A 21,037-nucleotide genomic window follows, 5' to 3' on the forward strand; every position below is an offset into this window, starting at 1 on the left:
TCAATGTCCCTATGTTCCAAACCGTTGGTTTGTGACACACAATTACGCGTCCCTCACTCGCTGCGCTCGCTCGAACACCATAGGCCAACCTAAAACCAATCCCTCTTGCGTCCGTTATTCGATAAGGCGGCGACTTATTTCAAATTTGCTAACGTGTCGGATCGGTTGTGAGGTTGGACTGGATTTTTACGAGCGAGCGGAGCGAGCGAGCAACGATTACAATTTCCAAGCTATACATATACCTTATACTACCTTGTATATATTTCCTGTTATTGCCTAATTTTGTCAGCGATTTCGGACCACACGTTGCACTCTACTATGTGGAAATATTACTATTTATGTAAAACTATTGATAAGCTGTAAACCTTCGTCAGTACGCAATTCGATAAAGACTTCCGGCTCCTCGGGCCGGTGCGAATATTTCAATGTCCCTATGTGCCAAACCGTTGGTCCCTCGCTCGCTGCGCTCGCTCGAAAACTATAACCTAACCTAAAACCAATCCCTCTTGCGTTCGTTATTCGATAAGGCGGCGACTTATTTCAAATTTGCTAACGTGTCGGATCGGTTGTGAGGTTGGACTGGATTTTTACGAGCGAGCGGAGCGAGCGAGCAACGATTACAATTTCCAAGCTATACATATACCTTATATTACCTTGTATATATTTCCGGTTATTACGTAATTCTGTCAGCGATTTCGGACATCATGTTGCACTGTACTATGTGGAAATATTACTATTTATGTAAAACTATTGATAAACTGTAAACTTTCGTCAGTACGCAATTCGATAAGGACTTCCGTCTCCTCGGGCTGGTGCGAATATTTCAATGTCCCTATGTGCCAAACCGTTGGTTTGTGACACACCTTTACGCATCCCTCGCTCGCTGCGCTCGCTCGAAAACTATAGCCTAACCTAAAACCAATCCCTCTTGCGTTCGTTATTCGATAAGGCGGCGACTTATTTCAAATTTGCTAACGTGTCGGATCGGTTGTGAGGTTGGACTGGATTTTTGCGAGCGAGCGGAGCGAGCGAGCTACGATTACAATTTCCAAGCTATACATATACCTTATATTGCCTTGCATATATTTCCTGTTATTGCCTAATTTTGTCAGCGATTTCGGACCACACGTTGCACTGTACTATGTGGAAATATTACTATTTATGTGAAATTATTGATAAACTGTAAACCATTGTCAGTGGACAATTCGATAAGGACTTCCGTTTCCTCAGGCTGGTACGAATATTTCAATGTCCCTATGTGCCAAACCGTTGGTTTGTGACAAACCTTTACGCGACCCTCGCTCGCTGCGCCCGCTCGAACACCATAGGCTATCCTAATACCAATCCCTCTTGCGTTCGTTATTCGACAAGGAGGCGACTTATTTCAAATTTGCTAACGTGTCGGATCGGTTGTGAGGTTGGACTGGATTTTTACGAGCGAGCGGAGCGAGCGAGCTACGATTACAATTTCCACGCTATACATATACCTTATATTGCCTTGCATATATTTCCGGTTTTTGCCTAATTTAGTCAGCGATATCGGACCACACGTTGCACTGTACTATGTGGAAATATTACTATTTATGTAAAGCTATTGATAAACTGTAAACTTTCGTCAGTACGCAATTCGATAAAGACTTCCGGCTCCTCGGGCTGGTGCGAATATTTCAATGTCCCTATGTGCCAAACCGTTGGTTTGTGACACACCTTTACGCGACCCTCGCTCGCTGCGCTCGCTCGAAAACTATAGCCTAACCTAAAACCAATCCCTCTTGCGTTCGTTATTCGATAAGGCGGCGACATATTTCAAATTTGCTAACGTGTCGGATCGGTTGTGAGGTTGGACTGGATTTTTACGAGCGAGCGGAGCGAGCGAGCAACGATTACAATTTCCAAGCTATACATATACCTTATATTACCTTGTATATATTTCCTGTTATTGCCTAATTCTGTCAGCGATTTCGGACCACACGTTGCACTCTACTATGTGGAAATATTACTATTTATGTAAAACTATTGATAAACTGTAAACTTTCGTCAGTATGCAATTCGATAAAGACTTGCGGTTCCTCGGGCTGGTGCGAATATTTCAATGTCCCTATGTTCCAAACCGTTAGTTTGTGACACACAATTACGCGTCCCTCACTCGCTGCGCTCGCTCGAACACCACAGGCTAACCTAAAACCAATCCCTCTTGCGTTCGTTATTCGACATGGAGGCGACTTATTTCAAATTTGCTAACGTGTCGGATCGGTTGTGAGGTTGGACTAGATTTTTACGAGCGCGCGGAGCGAGCGAGCAACGATTACAATTTCCAAGCTATACATATACCTTATATTACCTTGCATATATTTCCTGTTATTGCCTAATTTTGTCAGCGATTTCGGACCACACGTTGCACTGTACTATGTGAAAATATTACTATTTATGTAAAACTATTGATGAAATGTAAACTTTTGTCAGTATGCAATTCGATAAAGACTTGCGGTTCCTCGGGCTGGTGCGAATATTTCAATGTCCCTATGTGCCAAACCGTTGGTTTGTGACACACCTTTACGCGACCCTCGCTCGCTGCGCTCGCTCGAAAACTATAGCCTAACCTAAAACCAATCCCTCTTGCATTCGTTATTCGACATGGAGGCGACTTATTTCAAATTTGCTAACGTGTCGGATCGGTTGCGAGGTTGGACTAGATTTATACGAGCGAGCGGAGCGAGCGAGCTACGATTACAATTTCCACGCTATACATATACCTTATATTGCCTTGCATATATTTCCGGTTTTTGCCTAATTTAGTCAGCGATATCGGACCACACGTTGCACTGTACTATGTGAAAATATTACTATTTATGTAAAACTATTGATGAAATGTAAACTTTTGTCAGTATGCAATTCGATAAAGACTTGCGGCTCCTCGGGCTAGTGCGAATATTTCAATGTCCCTATGTTCCAAACCGTTGGTTTGTGACACACAATTACGCGTCCCTCACTCGCTGCGCTCGCTCGAAAACTATAGCCTAACCTAAAACCAATCCCTCTTGCGTTCGTTATTCGATAAGGCGGCGACTTATTTCAAATTTGCTAACGTGTCGGATCGGTTGCGAGGTTGGACTAGATTTATACGAGCGAGCGGAGCGAGCGAGCTACGATTACAATTTCCACGCTACACATATACCTTATATTGCCTTGCATATATTTCCGGCTTTTGCCTAATTTAGTCAGCGATATCGGACCACACGTTGCACTGTACTATGTGAAAATATTACTATTTATGTAAAACTATTGATGAAATGTAAACTTTTGTCAGTATGCAATTCGATAAAGACTTGCGGTTCCTCGGGCTGGTGCGAATATTTCAATGTCCCTATGTTCCAAACCGTTGGTTTGTGACACACAATTACGCGTCCCTCACTCGCTGCGCTCGCTCGAACACCATAGGCCAACCTAAAACCAATCCCTCTTGCGTCCGTTATTCGATAAGGCGGCGACTTATTTCAAATTTGCTAACGTGTCGGATCGGTTGTGAGGTTGGACTGGATTTTTACGAGCGAGCGGAGCGAGCGAGCAACGATTACAATTTCCAAGCTATACATATACCTTATATTGCCTTGCATATATTTCCGGTTTTTGCCTAATTTAGTCAGCGATATCGGACCACACGTTGCACTGTACTATGTGAAAATATTACTATTTATGTAAAACTATTGATGAAATGTAAACTTTTGTCAGTATGCAATTCGATAAAGACTTGCGGTTCCTCGGGCTGGTGCGAATATTTCAATGTCACTATGTTCCAAACCGTTGGTTTGTGACACCCAATTACGCGTCCCTCACTCGCTGCGCTCGCTCGAACACCATAGGCCAACCTAAAACCAATCCCTCTTGCGTCCGTTATTCGATAAGGCGGCGACTTATTTCAAATTTGCTAACGTGTCGGATCGGTTGCGAGGTTGGACTAGATTTATACGAGCGAGCGGAGCGAGCGAGCTACGATTACAATTTCCACGCTATACATATACCTTATATTGCCTTGCATATATTTCCGGTTTTTGCCTAATTTAGTCAGCGATATCGGACCACACGTTGCACTGTACTATGTGAAAATATTACTATTTATGTAAAACTATTGATGAAATGTAAACTTTTGTCAGTATGCAATTCGATAAAGACTTGCGGCTCCTCGGGCTGGTGCGAATATTTCAATGTCCCTATGTTCCAAACCGTTGGTTTGTGACACACAATTACGCGTCCCTCACTCGCTGCGCTCGCTCGAAAACTATAGCCTAACCTAAAACCAATCCCTCTTGCGTTCGTTATTCGACATGGAGGCGACTTATTTCAAATTTGGGAACGTGTCGGATCGGTTGTGAGGTTGGACTAGATTTTTACGAGCGCGCGGAGCGAGCGAGCAACGATTACAATTTCCAAGCTATACATATACCTTATATTACCTTGCATATATTTCCTGTTATTGCCTAATTTTGTCAGCGATTTCGGACCACACGTTGCACTGTACTATGTGAAAATATTACTATTTATGTAAAACTATTGATGAAATGTAAACTTTTGTCAGTATGCAATTCGATAAAGACTTGCGGTTCCTCGGGCTGGTGCGAATATTTCAATGTCACTATGTTCCAAACCGTTGGTTTGTGACACACAATTACGCGTCCCTCACTCGCTGCGCTCGCTCGAACACCATAGGCCAACCTAAAACCAATCCCTCTTGCGTCCGTTATTCGATAAGGCGGCGACTTATTTCAAATTTGCTAACGTGTCGGATCGGTTGCGAGGTTGGACTAGATTTATACGAGCGAGCGGAGCGAGCGAGCTACGATTACAATTTCCACGCTATACATATACCTTATATTGCCTTGCATATATTTCCGGTTTTTGCCTAATTTAGTCAGCGATATCGGACCACACGTTGCACTGTACTATGTGAAAATATTACTATTTATGTAAAACTATTGATGAAATGTAAACTTTTGTCAGTATGCAATTCGATAAAGACTTGCGGCTCCTCGGGCTAGTGCGAATATTTCAATGTCACTATGTTCCAAACCGTTGGTTTGTGACACCCAATTACGCGTCCCTCACTCGCTGCGCTCGCTCGAACACCATAGGCCAACCTAAAACCAATCCCTCTTGCGTCCGTTATTCGATAAGGCGGCGACTTATTTCAAATTTGCTAACGTGTCGGATCGGTTGCGAGGTTGGACTAGATTTATACGAGCGAGCGGAGCGAGCGAGCTACGATTACAATTTCCACGCTATACATATACCTTATATTGCCTTGCATATATTTCCGGTTTTTGCCTAATTTAGTCAGCGATATCGGACCACACGTTGCACTGTACTATGTGAAAATATTACTATTTATGTAAAACTATTGATGAAATGTAAACTTTTGTCAGTATGCAATTCGATAAAGACTTGCGGCTCCTCGGGCTAGTGCGAATATTTCAATGTCCCTATGTTCCAAACCGTTGGTTTGTGACACACAATTACGCGTCCCTCACTCGCTGCGCTCGCTCGAAAACTATAGCCTAACCTAAAACCAATCCCTCTTGCGTTCGTTATTCGACATGGAGGCGACTTATTTCAAATTTGCTAACGTGTCGGATCGGTTGTGAGGTTGGACTAGATTTTTACGAGCGCGCGGAGCGAGCGAGCAACGATTACAATTTCCAAGCTATACATATACCTTATATTACCTTGCATATATTTCCTGTTATTGCCTAATTTTGTCAGCGATTTCGGACCACACGTTGCACTGTACTATGTGAAAATATTACTATTTATGTAAAACTATTGATGAAATGTAAACTTTTGTCAGTATGCAATTCGATAAAGACTTGCGGTTCCTCGGGCTGGTGCGAATATTTCAATGTCACTATGTTCCAAACCGTTGGTTTGTGACACACAATTACGCGTCCCTCACTCGCTGCGCTCGCTCGAACACCATAGGCCAACCTAAAACCAATCCCTCTTGCGTCCGTTATTCGATAAGGAGGCGACCTATTCCAAATTTGCGAACGTGTCGGATCGGTTGCGAGGTTGGACTAGATTTTTACGAGCGAGCGGAGCGAGCGAGCTACGATTACAATTTCCACGCTATACATATACCTTATATTGCCTTGCATATATTTCCGGTTTTTGCCTAATTTAGTCAGCGATATCGGACCACACGTTGCACTGTACTATGTGAAAATATTACTATTTATGTAAAACTATTGATGAAATGTAAACTTTTGTCAGTATGCAATTCGATAAAGACTTGCGGCTCCTCGGGCTGGTGCGAATATTTCAATGTCCCTATGTTCCAAACCGTTGGTTTGTGACACACAATTACGCGTCCCTCACTCGCTGCGCTCGCTCGAAAACTATAGCCTAACCTAAAACCAATCCCTCTTGCGTTCGTTATTCGATAAGGCGGCGACTTATTTCAAATTTGCTAACGTGTCGGATCGGTTGCGAGGTTGGACTAGATTTATACGAGCGAGCGGAGCGAGCGAGCTACGATTACAATTTCCACGCTACACATATACCTTATATTGCCTTGCATATATTTCCGGCTTTTGCCTAATTTAGTCAGCGATATCGGACCACACGTTGCACTGTACTATGTGAAAATATTACTATTTATGTAAAACTATTGATGAAATGTAAACTTTTGTCAGTATGCAATTCGATAAAGACTTGCGGTTCCTCGGGCTGGTGCGAATATTTCAATGTCCCTATGTTCCAAACCGTTGGTTTGTGACACACAATTACGCGTCCCTCACTCGCTGCGCTCGCTCGAACACCATAGGCCAACCTAAAACCAATCCCTCTTGCGTCCGTTATTCGATAAGGCGGCGACTTATTTCAAATTTGCTAACGTGTCGGATCGGTTGTGAGGTTGGACTGGATTTTTACGAGCGAGCGGAGCGAGCGAGCAACGATTACAATTTCCAAGCTATACATATACCTTATACTACCTTGTATATATTTCCTGTTATTGCCTAATTTTGTCAGCGATTTCGGACCACACGTTGCACTCTACTATGTGGAAATATTACTATTTATGTAAAACTATTGATAAGCTGTAAACCTTCGTCAGTACGCAATTCGATAAAGACTTCCGGCTCCTCGGGCTGGTGCGAATATTTCAATGTCCCTATGTGCCAAACCGTTGGTCCCTCGCTCGCTGCGCTCGCTCGAAAACTATAGCCTAACCTAAAACCAATCCCTCTTGCGTTCGTTATTCGACAAGGAGGCGACTTATTTCAAATTTGCTAACGTGTCGGATCGGTTGTGAGGTTGGACTGGATTTTTACGAGCGAGCGGAGCGAGCGAGCTACGATTACAATTTCCACGCTATACATATACCTTAAATTGCCTTGCATATATTTCCGGTTTTTGCCTAATTTAGTCAGCGATATCGGACCACACGTTGCACTGTACTAAGTGAAAATATTACTATTTATGTAAAACTACTGATGAAATGTAAACCTTTGTCAGTATGCAATTCGATAAAGACTTGCGGTTCCTCGGGCTGGTGCGAATATTTCAATGTCCCTATGTTCCAAACCGTTGGTTTGTGACACACAATTACGCGTCCCTCACTCGCTGCGCTCGCTCGAACACCATAGGCTAACCTAAAACCAATCCCTCTTGCGTTCGTTATTCGATAAGGCGGCGACTTATTTCAAATTTGCTAACGTGTCGGATCGGTTGTGAGGTTGGACTGGATTTTTACGAGCGAGCGGAGCGAGCGAGCAACGATTACAATTTCCAAGCTATACATATACCTTATACTACCTTGTATATATTTCCTGTTATTGCCTAATTTTGTCAGCGATTTCGGACCACACGTTGCACTCTACTATGTGGAAATATTACTATTTATGTAAAACTATTGATAAGCTGTAAACCTTCGTCAGTACGCAATTCGATAAAGACTTCCGGCTCCTCGGGCCGGTGCGAATATTTCAATGTCCCTATGTGCCAAACCGTTGGTCCCTCGCTCGCTGCGCTCGCTCGAAAACTATAACCTAACCTAAAACCAATCCCTCTTGCGTTCGTTATTCGATAAGGCGGCGACTTATTTCAAATTTGCTAACGTGTCGGATCGGTTGTGAGGTTGGACTGGATTTTTACGAGCGAGCGGAGCGAGCGAGCAACGATTGCAATTTCCAAGCTATACATAAACCTTATATTACCTTGTATATATTTCCGGTTATTACCTAATTCTGTCAGCGATTTCGGACCACACGTTGCACTGTACTATGTGGAAATATTACTATTTATGTAAAACTATTGATAAACTGTAAACTTTCGTCAGTACGCAATTCGATAAGGACTTCCGTCTCCTCGGGCTGGTGCGAATATTTCAATGTCCCTATGTGCCAAACCGTTGGTTTGTGACACACCTTTACGCATCCCTCGCTCGCTGCGCTCGCTCGAAAACTATAGCCTAACCTAAAACCAATCCCTCTTGCGTTCGTTATTCGATAAGGCGGCGACTTATTTCAAATTTGCTAACGTGTCGGATCGGTTGTGAGGTTGGACTGGATTTTTGCGAGCGAGCGGAGCGAGCGAGCTACGATTACAATTTCCAAGCTATACATATACCTTATATTGCCTTGCATATATTTCCTGTTATTGCCTAATTTTGTCAGCGATTTCGGACCACACGTTGCACTGTACTATGTGGAAATATTACTATTTATGTAAAACTATTGATAAACTGTAAACTTTCGTCAGTACGCAATTCGATAAGGACTTCCGTCTCCTCGGGCTGGTGCGAATATTTCAATGTCCCTATGTGCCAAACCGTTGGTTTGTGACAAACCTTTACGCGACCCTCGCTCGCTGCGCCCGCTCGAACACCATAGGCTATCCTAATACCAATCCCTCTTGCGTTCGTTATTCGACAAGGAGGCGACTTATTTCAAATTTGCTAACGTGTCGGATCGGTTGTGAGGTTGGACTGGATTTTTACGAGCGAGCGGAGCGAGCGAGCTACGATTACAATTTCCACGCTATACATATACCTTATATTGCCTTGCATATATTTCCGGTTTTTGCCTAATTTAGTCAGCGATATCGGACCACACGTTGCACTGTACTATGTGGAAATATTACTATTTATGTAAAGCTATTGATAAACTGTAAACTTTCGTCAGTACGCAATTCGATAAAGACTTCCGGCTCCTCGGGCTGGTGCGAATATTTCAATGTCCCTATGTGCCAAACCGTTGGTTTGTGACACACCTTTACGCGACCCTCGCTCGCTGCGCTCGCTCGAAAACTATAGCCTAACCTAAAACCAATCCCTCTTGCGTTCGTTATTCGATAAGGCGGCGACATATTTCAAATTTGCTAACGTGTCGGATCGGTTGTGAGGTTGGACTGGATTTTTACGAGCGAGCGGAGCGAGCGAGCAACGATTACAATTTCCAAGCTATACATATACCTTATATTACCTTGTATATATTTCCTGTTATTGCCTAATTCTGTCAGCGATTTCGGACCACACGTTGCACTCTACTATGTGGAAATATTACTATTTATGTAAAACTATTGATAAACTGTAAACTTTCGTCAGTATGCAATTCGATAAAGACTTGCGGTTCCTCGGGCTGGTGCGAATATTTCAATGTCCCTATGTTCCAAACCGTTAGTTTGTGACACACAATTACGCGTCCCTCACTCGCTGCGCTCGCTCGAACACCACAGGCTAACCTAAAACCAATCCCTCTTGCGTTCGTTATTCGACATGGAGGCGACTTATTTCAAATTTGCTAACGTGTCGGATCGGTTGTGAGGTTGGACTAGATTTTTACGAGCGCGCGGAGCGAGCGAGCAACGATTACAATTTCCAAGCTATACATATACCTTATATTACCTTGCATATATTTCCTGTTATTGCCTAATTTTGTCAGCGATTTCGGACCTCATGTTGCACTGTACTATGTGAAAATATTACTATTTATGTAAAACTATTGATGAAATGTAAACTTTTGTCAGTATGCAATTCGATAAAGACTTGCGGTTCCTCGGGCTGGTGCGAATATTTCAATGTCACTATGTTCCAAACCGTTGGTTTGTGACACACAATTACGCGTCCCTCACTCGCTGCGCTCGCTCGAACACCATAGGCCAACCTAAAACCAATCCCTCTTGCGTCCGTTATTCGATAAGGCGGCGACTTATTTCAAATTTGCTAACGTGTCGGATCGGTTGCGAGGTTGGACTAGATTTATACGAGCGAGCGGAGCGAGCGAGCTACGATTACAATTTCCACGCTATACATATACCTTATATTGCCTTGCATATATTTCCGGTTTTTGCCTAATTTAGTCAGCGATATCGGACCACACGTTGCACTGTACTATGTGAAAATATTACTATTTATGTAAAACTATTGATGAAATGTAAACTTTTGTCAGTATGCAATTCGATAAAGACTTGCGGCTCCTCGGGCTAGTGCGAATATTTCAATGTCCCTATGTTCCAAACCGTTGGTTTGTGACACACAATTACGCGTCCCTCACTCGCTGCGCTCGCTCGAAAACTATAGCCTAACCTAAAACCAATCCCTCTTGCGTTCGTTATTCGATAAGGCGGCGACTTATTTCAAATTTGCTAACGTGTCGGATCGGCTGCGAGGTTGGACTAGATTTATACGAGCGAGCGGAGCGAGCGAGCTACGATTACAATTTCCACGCTACACATATACCTTATATTGCCTTGCATATATTTCCGGCTTTTGCCTAATTTAGTCAGCGATATCGGACCACACGTTGCACTGTACTATGTGAAAATATTACTATTTATGTAAAACTATTGATGAAATGTAAACTTTTGTCAGTATGCAATTCGATAAAGACTTGCGGTTCCTCGGGCTGGTGCGAATATTTCAATGTCCCTATGTTCCAAACCGTTGGTTTGTGACACACAATTACGCGTCCCTCACTCGCTGCGCTCGCTCGAACACCATAGGCCAACCTAAAACCAATCCCTCTTGCGTCCGTTATTCGATAAGGCGGCGACGTATTTCAAATTTGCTAACGTGTCGGATCGGTTGTGAGGTTGGACTGGATTTTTACGAGCGAGCGGAGCGAGCGAGCAACGATTACAATTTCCAAGCTATACATATACCTTATACTACCTTGTATATATTTCCTGTTATTGCCTAATTTTGTCAGCGATTTCGGACCACACGTTGCACTCTACTATGTGGAAATATTACTATTTATGTAAAACTATTGATAAGCTGTAAACCTTCGTCAGTACGCAATTCGATAAAGACTTCCGGCTCCTCGGGCTGGTGCGAATATTTCAATGTCCCTATGTGCCAAACCGTTGGTCCCTCGCTCGCTGCGCTCGCTCGAAAACTATAACCTAACCTAAAACCAATCCCTCTTGCGTTCGTTATTCGATAAGGCGGCGACTTATTTCAAATTTGCTAACGTGTCGGATCGGTTGTGAGGTTGGACTGGATTTTTACGAGCGAGCGGAGCGAGCGAGCAACGATTACAATTTCCAAGCTATACATATACCTTATATTACCTTGTATATATTTCCTGTTATTGCCTAATTCTGTCAGCGATTTCGGACCACACGTTGCACTGTACTATGTGGAAATATTACTATTTATGTAAAACTATTGATAAACTGTAAACTTTCGTCAGTACGCAATTCGATAAGGACTTCCGTCTCCTCGGGCTGGTGCGAATATTTCAATGTCCCTATGTGCCAAACCGTTGGTTTGTGACACACCTTTACGCATCCCTCGCTCGCTGCGCTCGCTCGAAAACTATAGCCTAACCTAAAACCAATCCCTCTTGCGTTCGTTATTCGATAAGGCGGCGACTTATTTCAAATTTGCTAACGTGTCGGATCGGTTGTGAGGTTGGACTGGATTTTTGCGAGCGAGCGGAGCGAGCGAGCTACGATTACAATTTCCAAGCTATACATATACCTTATATTGCCTTGCATATATTTCCTGTTATTGCCTAATTTTGTCAGCGATTTCGGACCACACGTTGCACTGTACTATGTGGAAATACTACTATTTATGTAAAGCTATTGATAAACTGTAAACTTTCGTCAGTACGCAATTCGATAAAGACTTGCGGTTCCTCGGGCTGGTGCGAATATTTCAATGTCCCTATGTTCCAAACCGTTAGTTTGTGACACACAATTACGCGTCCCTCACTCGCTGCGCTCGCTCGAACACCACAGGCTAACCTAAAACCAATCCCTCTTGCGTTCGTTATTCGACATGGAGGCGACTTATTTCAAATTTGCTAACGTGTCGGATCGGTTGTGAGGTTGGACTAGATTTTTACGAGCGCGCGGAGCGAGCGAGCAACGATTACAATTTCCAAGCTATACATATACCTTATATTACCTTGCATATATTTCCTGTTATTGCCTAATTTTGTCAGCGATTTCGGACCACACGTTGCACTGTACTATGTGAAAATATTACTATTTATGTAAAACTATTGATGAAATGTAAACTTTTGTCAGTATGCAATTCGATAAAGACTTGCGGTTCCTCGGGCTGGTGCGAATATTTCAATGTCACTATGTTCCAAACCGTTGGTTTGTGACACACAATTACGCGTCCCTCACTCGCTGCGCTCGCTCGAACACCATAGGCCAACCTAAAACCAATCCCTCTTGCGTCCGTTATTCGATAAGGCGGCGACTTATTTCAAATTTGCTAACGTGTCGGATCGGTTGCGAGGTTGGACTAGATTTATACGAGCGAGCGGAGCGAGCGAGCTACGATTACAATTTCCACGCTATACATATACCTTATATTGCCTTGCATATATTTCCGGTTTTTGCCTAATTTAGTCAGCGATATCGGACCACACGTTGCACTGTACTATGTGAAAATATTACTATTTATGTAAAACTATTGATGAAATGTAAACTTTTGTCAGTATGCAATTCGATAAAGACTTGCGGCTCCTCGGGCTGGTGCGAATATTTCAATGTCCCTATGTTCCAAACCGTTGGTTTGTGACACACAATTACGCGTCCCTCACTCGCTGCGCTCGCTCGAAAACTATAGCCTAACCTAAAACCAATCCCTCTTGCGTTCGTTATTCGATAAGGCGGCGACTTATTTCAAATTTGCTAACGTGTCGGATCGGTTGCGAGGTTGGACTAGATTTATACGAGCGAGCGGAGCGAGCGAGCTACGATTACAATTTCCACGCTACACATATACCTTATATTGCCTTGCATATATTTCCGGCTTTTGCCTAATTTAGTCAGCGATATCGGACCACACGTTGCACTGTACTATGTGAAAATATTACTATTTATGTAAAACTATTGATGAAATGTAAACTTTTGTCAGTATGCAATTCGATAAAGACTTGCGGTTCCTCGGGCTGGTGCGAATATTTCAATGTCCCTATGTTCCAAACCGTTGGTTTGTGACACACAATTACGCGTCCCTCACTCGCTGCGCTCGCTCGAACACCATAGGCCAACCTAAAACCAATCCCTCTTGCGTCCGTTATTCGATAAGGCGGCGACTTATTTCAAATTTGCTAACGTGTCGGATCGGTTGTGAGGTTGGACTGGATTTTTACGAGCGAGCGGAGCGAGCGAGCAACGATTACAATTTCCAAGCTATACATATACCTTATACTACCTTGTATATATTTCCTGTTATTGACTAATTTTGTCAGCGATTTCGGACCACACGTTGCACTCTACTATGTGGAAATATTACTATTTATGTAAAACTATTGATAAGCTGTAAACCTTCGTCAGTACGCAATTCGATAAAGACTTCCGGCTCCTCGGGCTGGTGCGAATATTTCAATGTCCCTATGTGCCAAACCGTTGGTCCCTCGCTCGCTGCGCTCGCTCGAAAACTATAACCTAACCTAAAACCAATCCCTCTTGCGTTCGTTATTCGACAAGGAGGCGACTTATTTCAAATTTGCTAACGTGTCGGATCGGTTGTGAGGTTGGACTGGATTTTTACGAGCGAGCGGAGCGAGCGAGCTACGATTACAATTTCCACGCTATACATATACCTTAAATTGCCTTGCATATATTTCCGGTTTTTGCCTAATTTAGTCAGCGATATCGGACCACACGTTGCACTGTACTAAGTGAAAATATTACTATTTATGTAAAACTACTGATGAAATGTAAACCTTTGTCAGTATGCAATTCGATAAAGACTTGCGGTTCCTCGGGCTGGTGCGAATATTTCAATGTCCCTATGTTCCAAACCGTTGGTTTGTGACACACAATTACGCGTCCCTCACTCGCTGCGCTCGCTCGAACACCATAGGCTAACCTAAAACCAATCCCTCTTGCGTTCGTTATTCGATAAGGCGGCGACTTATTTCAAATTTGCTAACGTGTCGGATCGGTTGTGAGGTTGGACTGGATTTTTACGAGCGAGCGGAGCGAGCGAGCAACGATTACAATTTCCAAGCTATACATATACCTTATATTACCTTGTATATATTTCCTGTTATTGCCTAATTCTGTCAGCGATTTCGGACCACACGTTGCACTCTACTATGTGGAAATATTACTATTTATGTAAAACTATTGATAAACTATACACTTTTGTCAGTAGGCAATTCGATAAAGACTTCCGGCTCCTCGGGCTGGTGCGAATATTTCAATGTCCCTATGTGCCAAACCGTTGGTTTGTGACACACCTTTACGCGTCGCCCGCACGCAGCGCTCGCTCGAAAACAATAGCCTAACCTAAAACCAATCCCTCTTGCGTTCGTTATTCGATAAGGCGGCGACTTATTTCAAATTTGCTAACGTGTCGGATCGGTTGCGAGGTTGGACTAGATTTATACGAGCGAGCGGAGCGAGCGAGCTACGATTACAATTTCCACGCTACACATATACCTTATATTGCCTTGCATATATTTCCGGCTTTTGCCTAATTTAGTCAGCGATATCGGACCACACGTTGCACTGTACTATGTGAAAATATTACTATTTATGTAAAACTATTGATGAAATGTAAACTTTTGTCAGTATGCAATTCGATAAAGACTTGCGGTTCCTCGGGCTGGTGCGAATATTTCAATGTCCCTATGTTCCAAACCGTTGGTTTGTGACACACAATTACGCGTCCCTCACTCGCTGCGCTCGCTCGAACACCATAGGCTAACCTAAAACCAATCTCTCTTGCGTTCGTTATTCGACAAGGAGGGGACTTATTTCAAATTTGCTAACGTGTCGGATCGGTTGTGAGGTTGGACTGGATTTTTACGAGCGAGCGGAGCGAGCGAGCTACGATTACAATTTCCACGCTATACATATACCTTATATTGCCTCGCATATATTTCCGGTTTTTGCCTAATTTAGTCAGCGATGTCGGACCACACGTTGCACTGTACTATGTGGAAATATTACTATTTATGTAAAACTATTGATAAACTGTAAACTTTCGTCAGTACGCAATTCGATAAAGACTTCCGGCTCCTCGGGCTGGTGCGAATATTTCAATGTCTCAATGTGCCAAGCCGTTGGTTTGTGACACAACTTTACGCATCCCTCGCTCGCTGCGCTCGCTCGAAAACTATAGCCTAACCTAAAACCAATCCCTCTTGCGTTCGTTATTCGATAAGGCGGCGACTTATTTCAAATTTGCTAACGTGTCGGATCGGATGTGAGGTTGGACTGGATTTTTACGAGCGAGCGGAGCGAGCGAGCTACGGTTACAATTTCCAAGCTATACATATACCTTACATTGCCTTGCATATATTTCCTGTTATTGCCTAATTTTGTCAGCGATTTCGGACCACACGTTGCACTGTACTATGTGGAAATATTACTATTTATGTAAAACTATTGATAAACTGTAAACTTTCGTCAGTACGCAATTCGATAAGGACTTCCGGCTCCTCGGGCTGGTGCGAATATTTCAATGTCCCTATGTGCCAAACCGTTGGTTTGTGACACACCTTTACGCGACCCTCGCTCGCTGCGCTCGCTAGAAAACTATAGCCTAACCTAAAACCAATCCCTCTTGCGTTCGTTATTCGATAAGGCGGCGACTTATTTCAAATTTGCTAACGTGTCGGATCGGTTGTGAGGTTGGACTGGATTTTTACGAGCGAGCGGAGCGAGCGAGCTACGATTACAATTTCCAAGCTATACATATACCTTATATTGACTTGCATATATTTCCTGTTATTGCCTAATTTTGTCAGCGATTTCGGACCACACGTTGCACTGTACTATGTGGAAATATTACTATTTATGTAAAACTATTGATAAACTGTAAACTTTCGTCAGTACGCAATTCGATAAGGACTTCCGGCTCCTCGGGCTGGTGCGAATATTTCAATGTCCCTATGTTCCAAACCGTTGGTTTGTGACACACAATTACGCGTCCCTCGCTCGCTGCGCTCGCTCGAACACCATAGGCTAACCTAAAACCAATCCCTCTTGCGTTCGTTATTCGACAAGGAGGCGACTTATTTCAAATTTGCTAACGTGTCGAATCGGTTGTGAGGTTGGACTAGATTTTTACGAGCGAGCGGAGCGAGCGAGCAACGATTACAATTTCCAAGCTATACATCTACCTTATATTACCTTGTATATATTTCCTGTTATTGCCTAATTTTGTCAGCGATTTCGGACCACACGTTGCACTCTACTATGTGGAAATATTACTATTTATGTAAAACTATTGATAAACTGTAAACTTTCGTCAGTACGCAATTCGATAAAGACTTCCGGCTCCTCGGGCTGGTGCGAATATTTCAATGTCCCTATGTTCCAAACCGTTGGTTTGTGACACACAATTACGCGTCCCTCACTCGCTGCGCTCGCTCGAACACCATAGGCTAACCTAAAACCAATCCCTCTTGCGTTCGTTATTCGATAAGGCGGCGACATATTTCAAATTTGCTAACGTGTCGGATCGGTTGTGAGGTTGGACTGGATTTTTGCGAGCGAGCGGAGCGAGCGAGCTACGATTACAATTTCCAAGCTATACATATACCTTATATTGCCTTGCATATATTTCCTGTTATTGCCTAATTTTGTCAGCGATTTCGGACCACACGTTGCACTGTACTATGTGGAAATATTACTATTTATGTAAAACTATTGATAAACTGTAAACTTTCGTCAGTACGCAATTCGATAAAGACTTCCGGCTCCTCGGGCTGGTGCGAATATTTCAATGTCCCTATGTTCCAAACCGTTGGTTTGTGACACACAATTACGCGTCCCTCACTCGCTGCGCTCGCTCGAACACCATAGGCTAACCTAAAACCAATCCCTCTTGCGTTCGTTATTCGATAAGGCGGCGACTTATTTCAAATTTGCTAACGTGTCGGATCGGTTGTGAGGTTGGACTGGATTTTTACGAGCGAGCGGAGCGAGCGAGCAACGATTACAATTTCCAAGCTATACATATACCTTATATTACCTTGTATATATTTCCTGTTATTGCCTAATTTTGTCAGCGATTTCGGACCACACGTTGCACTCTACTATGTGGAAATATTACTATTTATGTAAAACTATTGATAAACTGTAAACTTTCGTCAGTACGCAATTCGATAAAGACTTCCGGCTCCTCGGGCTGGTGCGAATATTTCAATGTCCCTATGTTCCAAACCGTTGGTTTGTGACACACAATTACGCGTCCCTCACTCGCTGCGCTCGCTCGAACACCATAGGCTAACCTAAAACCAATCCCCCTTGCGTTCGTTATTCGATAAGGCGGCGACTTATTTCAAATTTGCTAACGTGTCCGATCGGTTGTGAGGTTGGACTGGATTTTTACGAGCGAGCGGAGCGAGCGAGCAACGATTACAATTTCCAAGCTATACATATACCTTATATTACCTTGTATATATTTCCTGTTATTGCCTAATTCTGTCAGCGATTTCGGACCACACGTTGCACTCTACTATGTGGAAATATTACTATTTATGTAAAACTATTGATAAACTGTAAACTTTCGTCAGTACGCAATTCGATAAAGACTTCCGGCTCCTCGGGCTGGTGCGAATATTTCAATGTCCCTATGTGCCAAACCGTTGGTTTGTGACACACCTTTACGCGTCCCTCGCTCGCTGCGCTCGCTCGAAAACTATAGCCTAACCTAAAACCAATCCCTCTTGCGTTCGTTATTCGATAAGGCGGCGACTTATTTCAAATTTGCTAACGTGTCGGATCGGTTGCGAGGTTGGACTAGATTTATACGAGCGAGCGGAGCGAGCGAGCTACGATTACATTTTCCACGCTACACATATACCTTATATTGCCTTGCATATATTTCCGGCTTTTGCCTAATTTAGTCAGCGATATCGGACCACACGTTGCACTGTACTATGTGAAAATATTACTATTTATGTAAAACTATTGATGAAATGTAAACTTTTGTCAGTATGCAATTCGATAAAGACTTGCGGTTCCTCGGGCTGGTGCGAATATTTCAATGTCCCTATGTTCCAAACCGTTGGTTTGTGACACACAATTACGCGTCCCTCACTCGCTGCGCTCGCTCGAACACCATAGGCTAACCTAAAACCAATCCCTCTTGCGTTCGTTATTCGACAAGGAGGTGACTTATTTCAAATTTGCTAACGTGTCGGATCGGTTGTGAGGTTGGACTGGATTTTTACGAGCGAGCGGAGCGAGCGAGCTACGATTACAATTTCCACGCTATACATATACCTTATATTGCCTTGCATATATTTCCGGTTTTTGCCTAATTTAGTCAGCGATATCGGACCACACGTTGCACTGTACTATGTGGAAATATTACTATTTATGTAAAACTATTGATAAACTGTAAACTTTCGTCAGTACGCAATTCGATAAAGACTTCCGGCTCCTCGGGCTGGTGCGAATATTTCAATGTCCCTATGTGCCAAACCGTTGGTTTGTGACACACCTTTACGCGACCCTCGCTCGCTGCGCTCGCTCGAAAACTATAGCCTAACCTAAAACCAATCCCTCTTGCGTTCGTTATTCGATAAGGCGGCGACTTATTTCAAATTTGCTAACGTGTCGGATCGGTTGTGAGGTTGTACTAGATTTATACGAGCGAGCGGAGCGAGCGAGCTACGATTACAATTTCCACGCTATACATATACCTTATATTGCCTTGCATATATTTCCGGTTTTTGCCTACTTTAGTCAGCGATATCGGACCACACGTTGCACTGTACTATGTGGAAATATTACTATTTATGTAAAACTATTGATGAACTGTAAACTTTCGTCAGTACGCAATTCGATAAAGACTTCCGGCTCCTCGGGCTGGTGCGAATATTTCAATGTCCCTATGTTCCAAACCGTTGGTTTGTGACACACAATTACGCGTCCCTCGCTCGCTGCGCTCGCTCGAACACCATAGGTTAACCTAAAACCAATCCCTCTTGCGTTCGTTATTCGACAAGGAGGCGACTTATTTCAAATTTGCTAACGTGTCGAATCGGTTGTGAGGTTGGACTAGATTTTTACGAGCGAGCGGAGCGAGCGAGCAACGATTACAATTTCCAAGCTATACATCTACCTTATATTGCCTTGCATATATTTCCTGTTATTGCCTAATTTTGTCAGCGATTTCGGACCACACGTTGCACTGTACTATGTGGAAATATTACTATTTATGTAAAACTATTGATAAACTGTAAACTTTCGTCAGTACGCAATTCGATAAGGACTTCCGTCTCCTCGGGCTGGTGCGAATATTTCAATGTCCCTATGTGCCAAACCGTTGGTTTGTGACAAACCTTTACGCGACCCTCGCTCGCTGCGCCCGCTCGAACACTATAGGCTATCCTAAAACCAATCCCTCTTGCGTTCGTTATTCGACAAGGAGGCGACTTATTTCAAATTTGCTAACGTGTCGGATCGGTTGTGAGGTTGGACTGGATTTTTACGAGCGAGCGGAGCGAGCGAGCTACGATTACAATTTCCAAGCTATACATATACCTTATATTGCCTTGCATATATTTCCTGTTATTGCCTAATTTTGTCAGCGATTTCGGACCACACGTTGCACTGTACTATGTGAAAATATTACTATTTATGTAAAACTATTGATGAAATTTAAACTTTTGTCAGTATGCAATTCGATAAATACTTGCGGTTCCTCGGGCTGGTGCGAATATTTCAATGTCCCTATGTTCCAAACCGTTGGTTTCTGACACACAATTACGCGTCCCTCACTCGCTGCGCTCGCTCGAACACCATAGGCTAACCTAAAACCAATCCCTCTTGCGTTCGTTATTCGACATGGAGGCGACTTATTTCAAATTTGCTAACGTGTCGGATCGGTTGTGAGGTTGGACTAGATTTTTACGAGCGAGCGGAGCGAGCGAGCAACGATTACAATTTCCAAGCTGTACATATACCTTATACTACCTTGTATATATTTCCTGTTATTGCCTAATTTTGTCAGCGATTTCGGACCACACGTTGCACTCTACTATGTGGAAATATTACTATTTATGTAAAACTATTGATAAGCTGTAAACCTTCGTCAGTACGCAATTCGATAAAGACTTCCGGCTCCTCGGGCTGGTGCGAATATTTCAATGTCCCTATGTGCCAAACCGTTGGTCCCTCGCTCGCTGCGCTCGCTCGAACACCATAGGCTAACCTAAAACCAATCCCTCTTGCGTTCGTTATTCGACAAGGAGGCGACTTATTTCAAATTTGCTAACGTGTCGAATCGGTTGTGAGGTTGGAGTAGATTTTTACGAGCGAGCGGAGCGAGCGAGCAACGATTGCAATTTCCAAGCTATACATATACCTTATATTACCTTGTATATATTTCCTGTTATTGCCTAATTTTGTCAGCGATTTCGGACCACACGTTGCACTGTACTATGTGAAAATATTACTATTTATGTAAAACTATTGATGAAATGTAAACTTTTGTCAGTATGCAATTCGATAAAGACTTGCGGTTCCTCGGGCTGGTGCGAATATTTCAATGTCCCTATGTGCCAAACCGTTGGTTTGTGACACACCTTTACGCGACCCTCGCTCGCTG

This window comes from Bombus terrestris, unplaced genomic scaffold (genome assembly GCF_910591885.1).
Source record: "Bombus terrestris unplaced genomic scaffold, iyBomTerr1.2, whole genome shotgun sequence".
In the NCBI taxonomy this organism is placed as follows: Eukaryota; Metazoa; Arthropoda; class Insecta; order Hymenoptera; family Apidae; genus Bombus; species Bombus terrestris.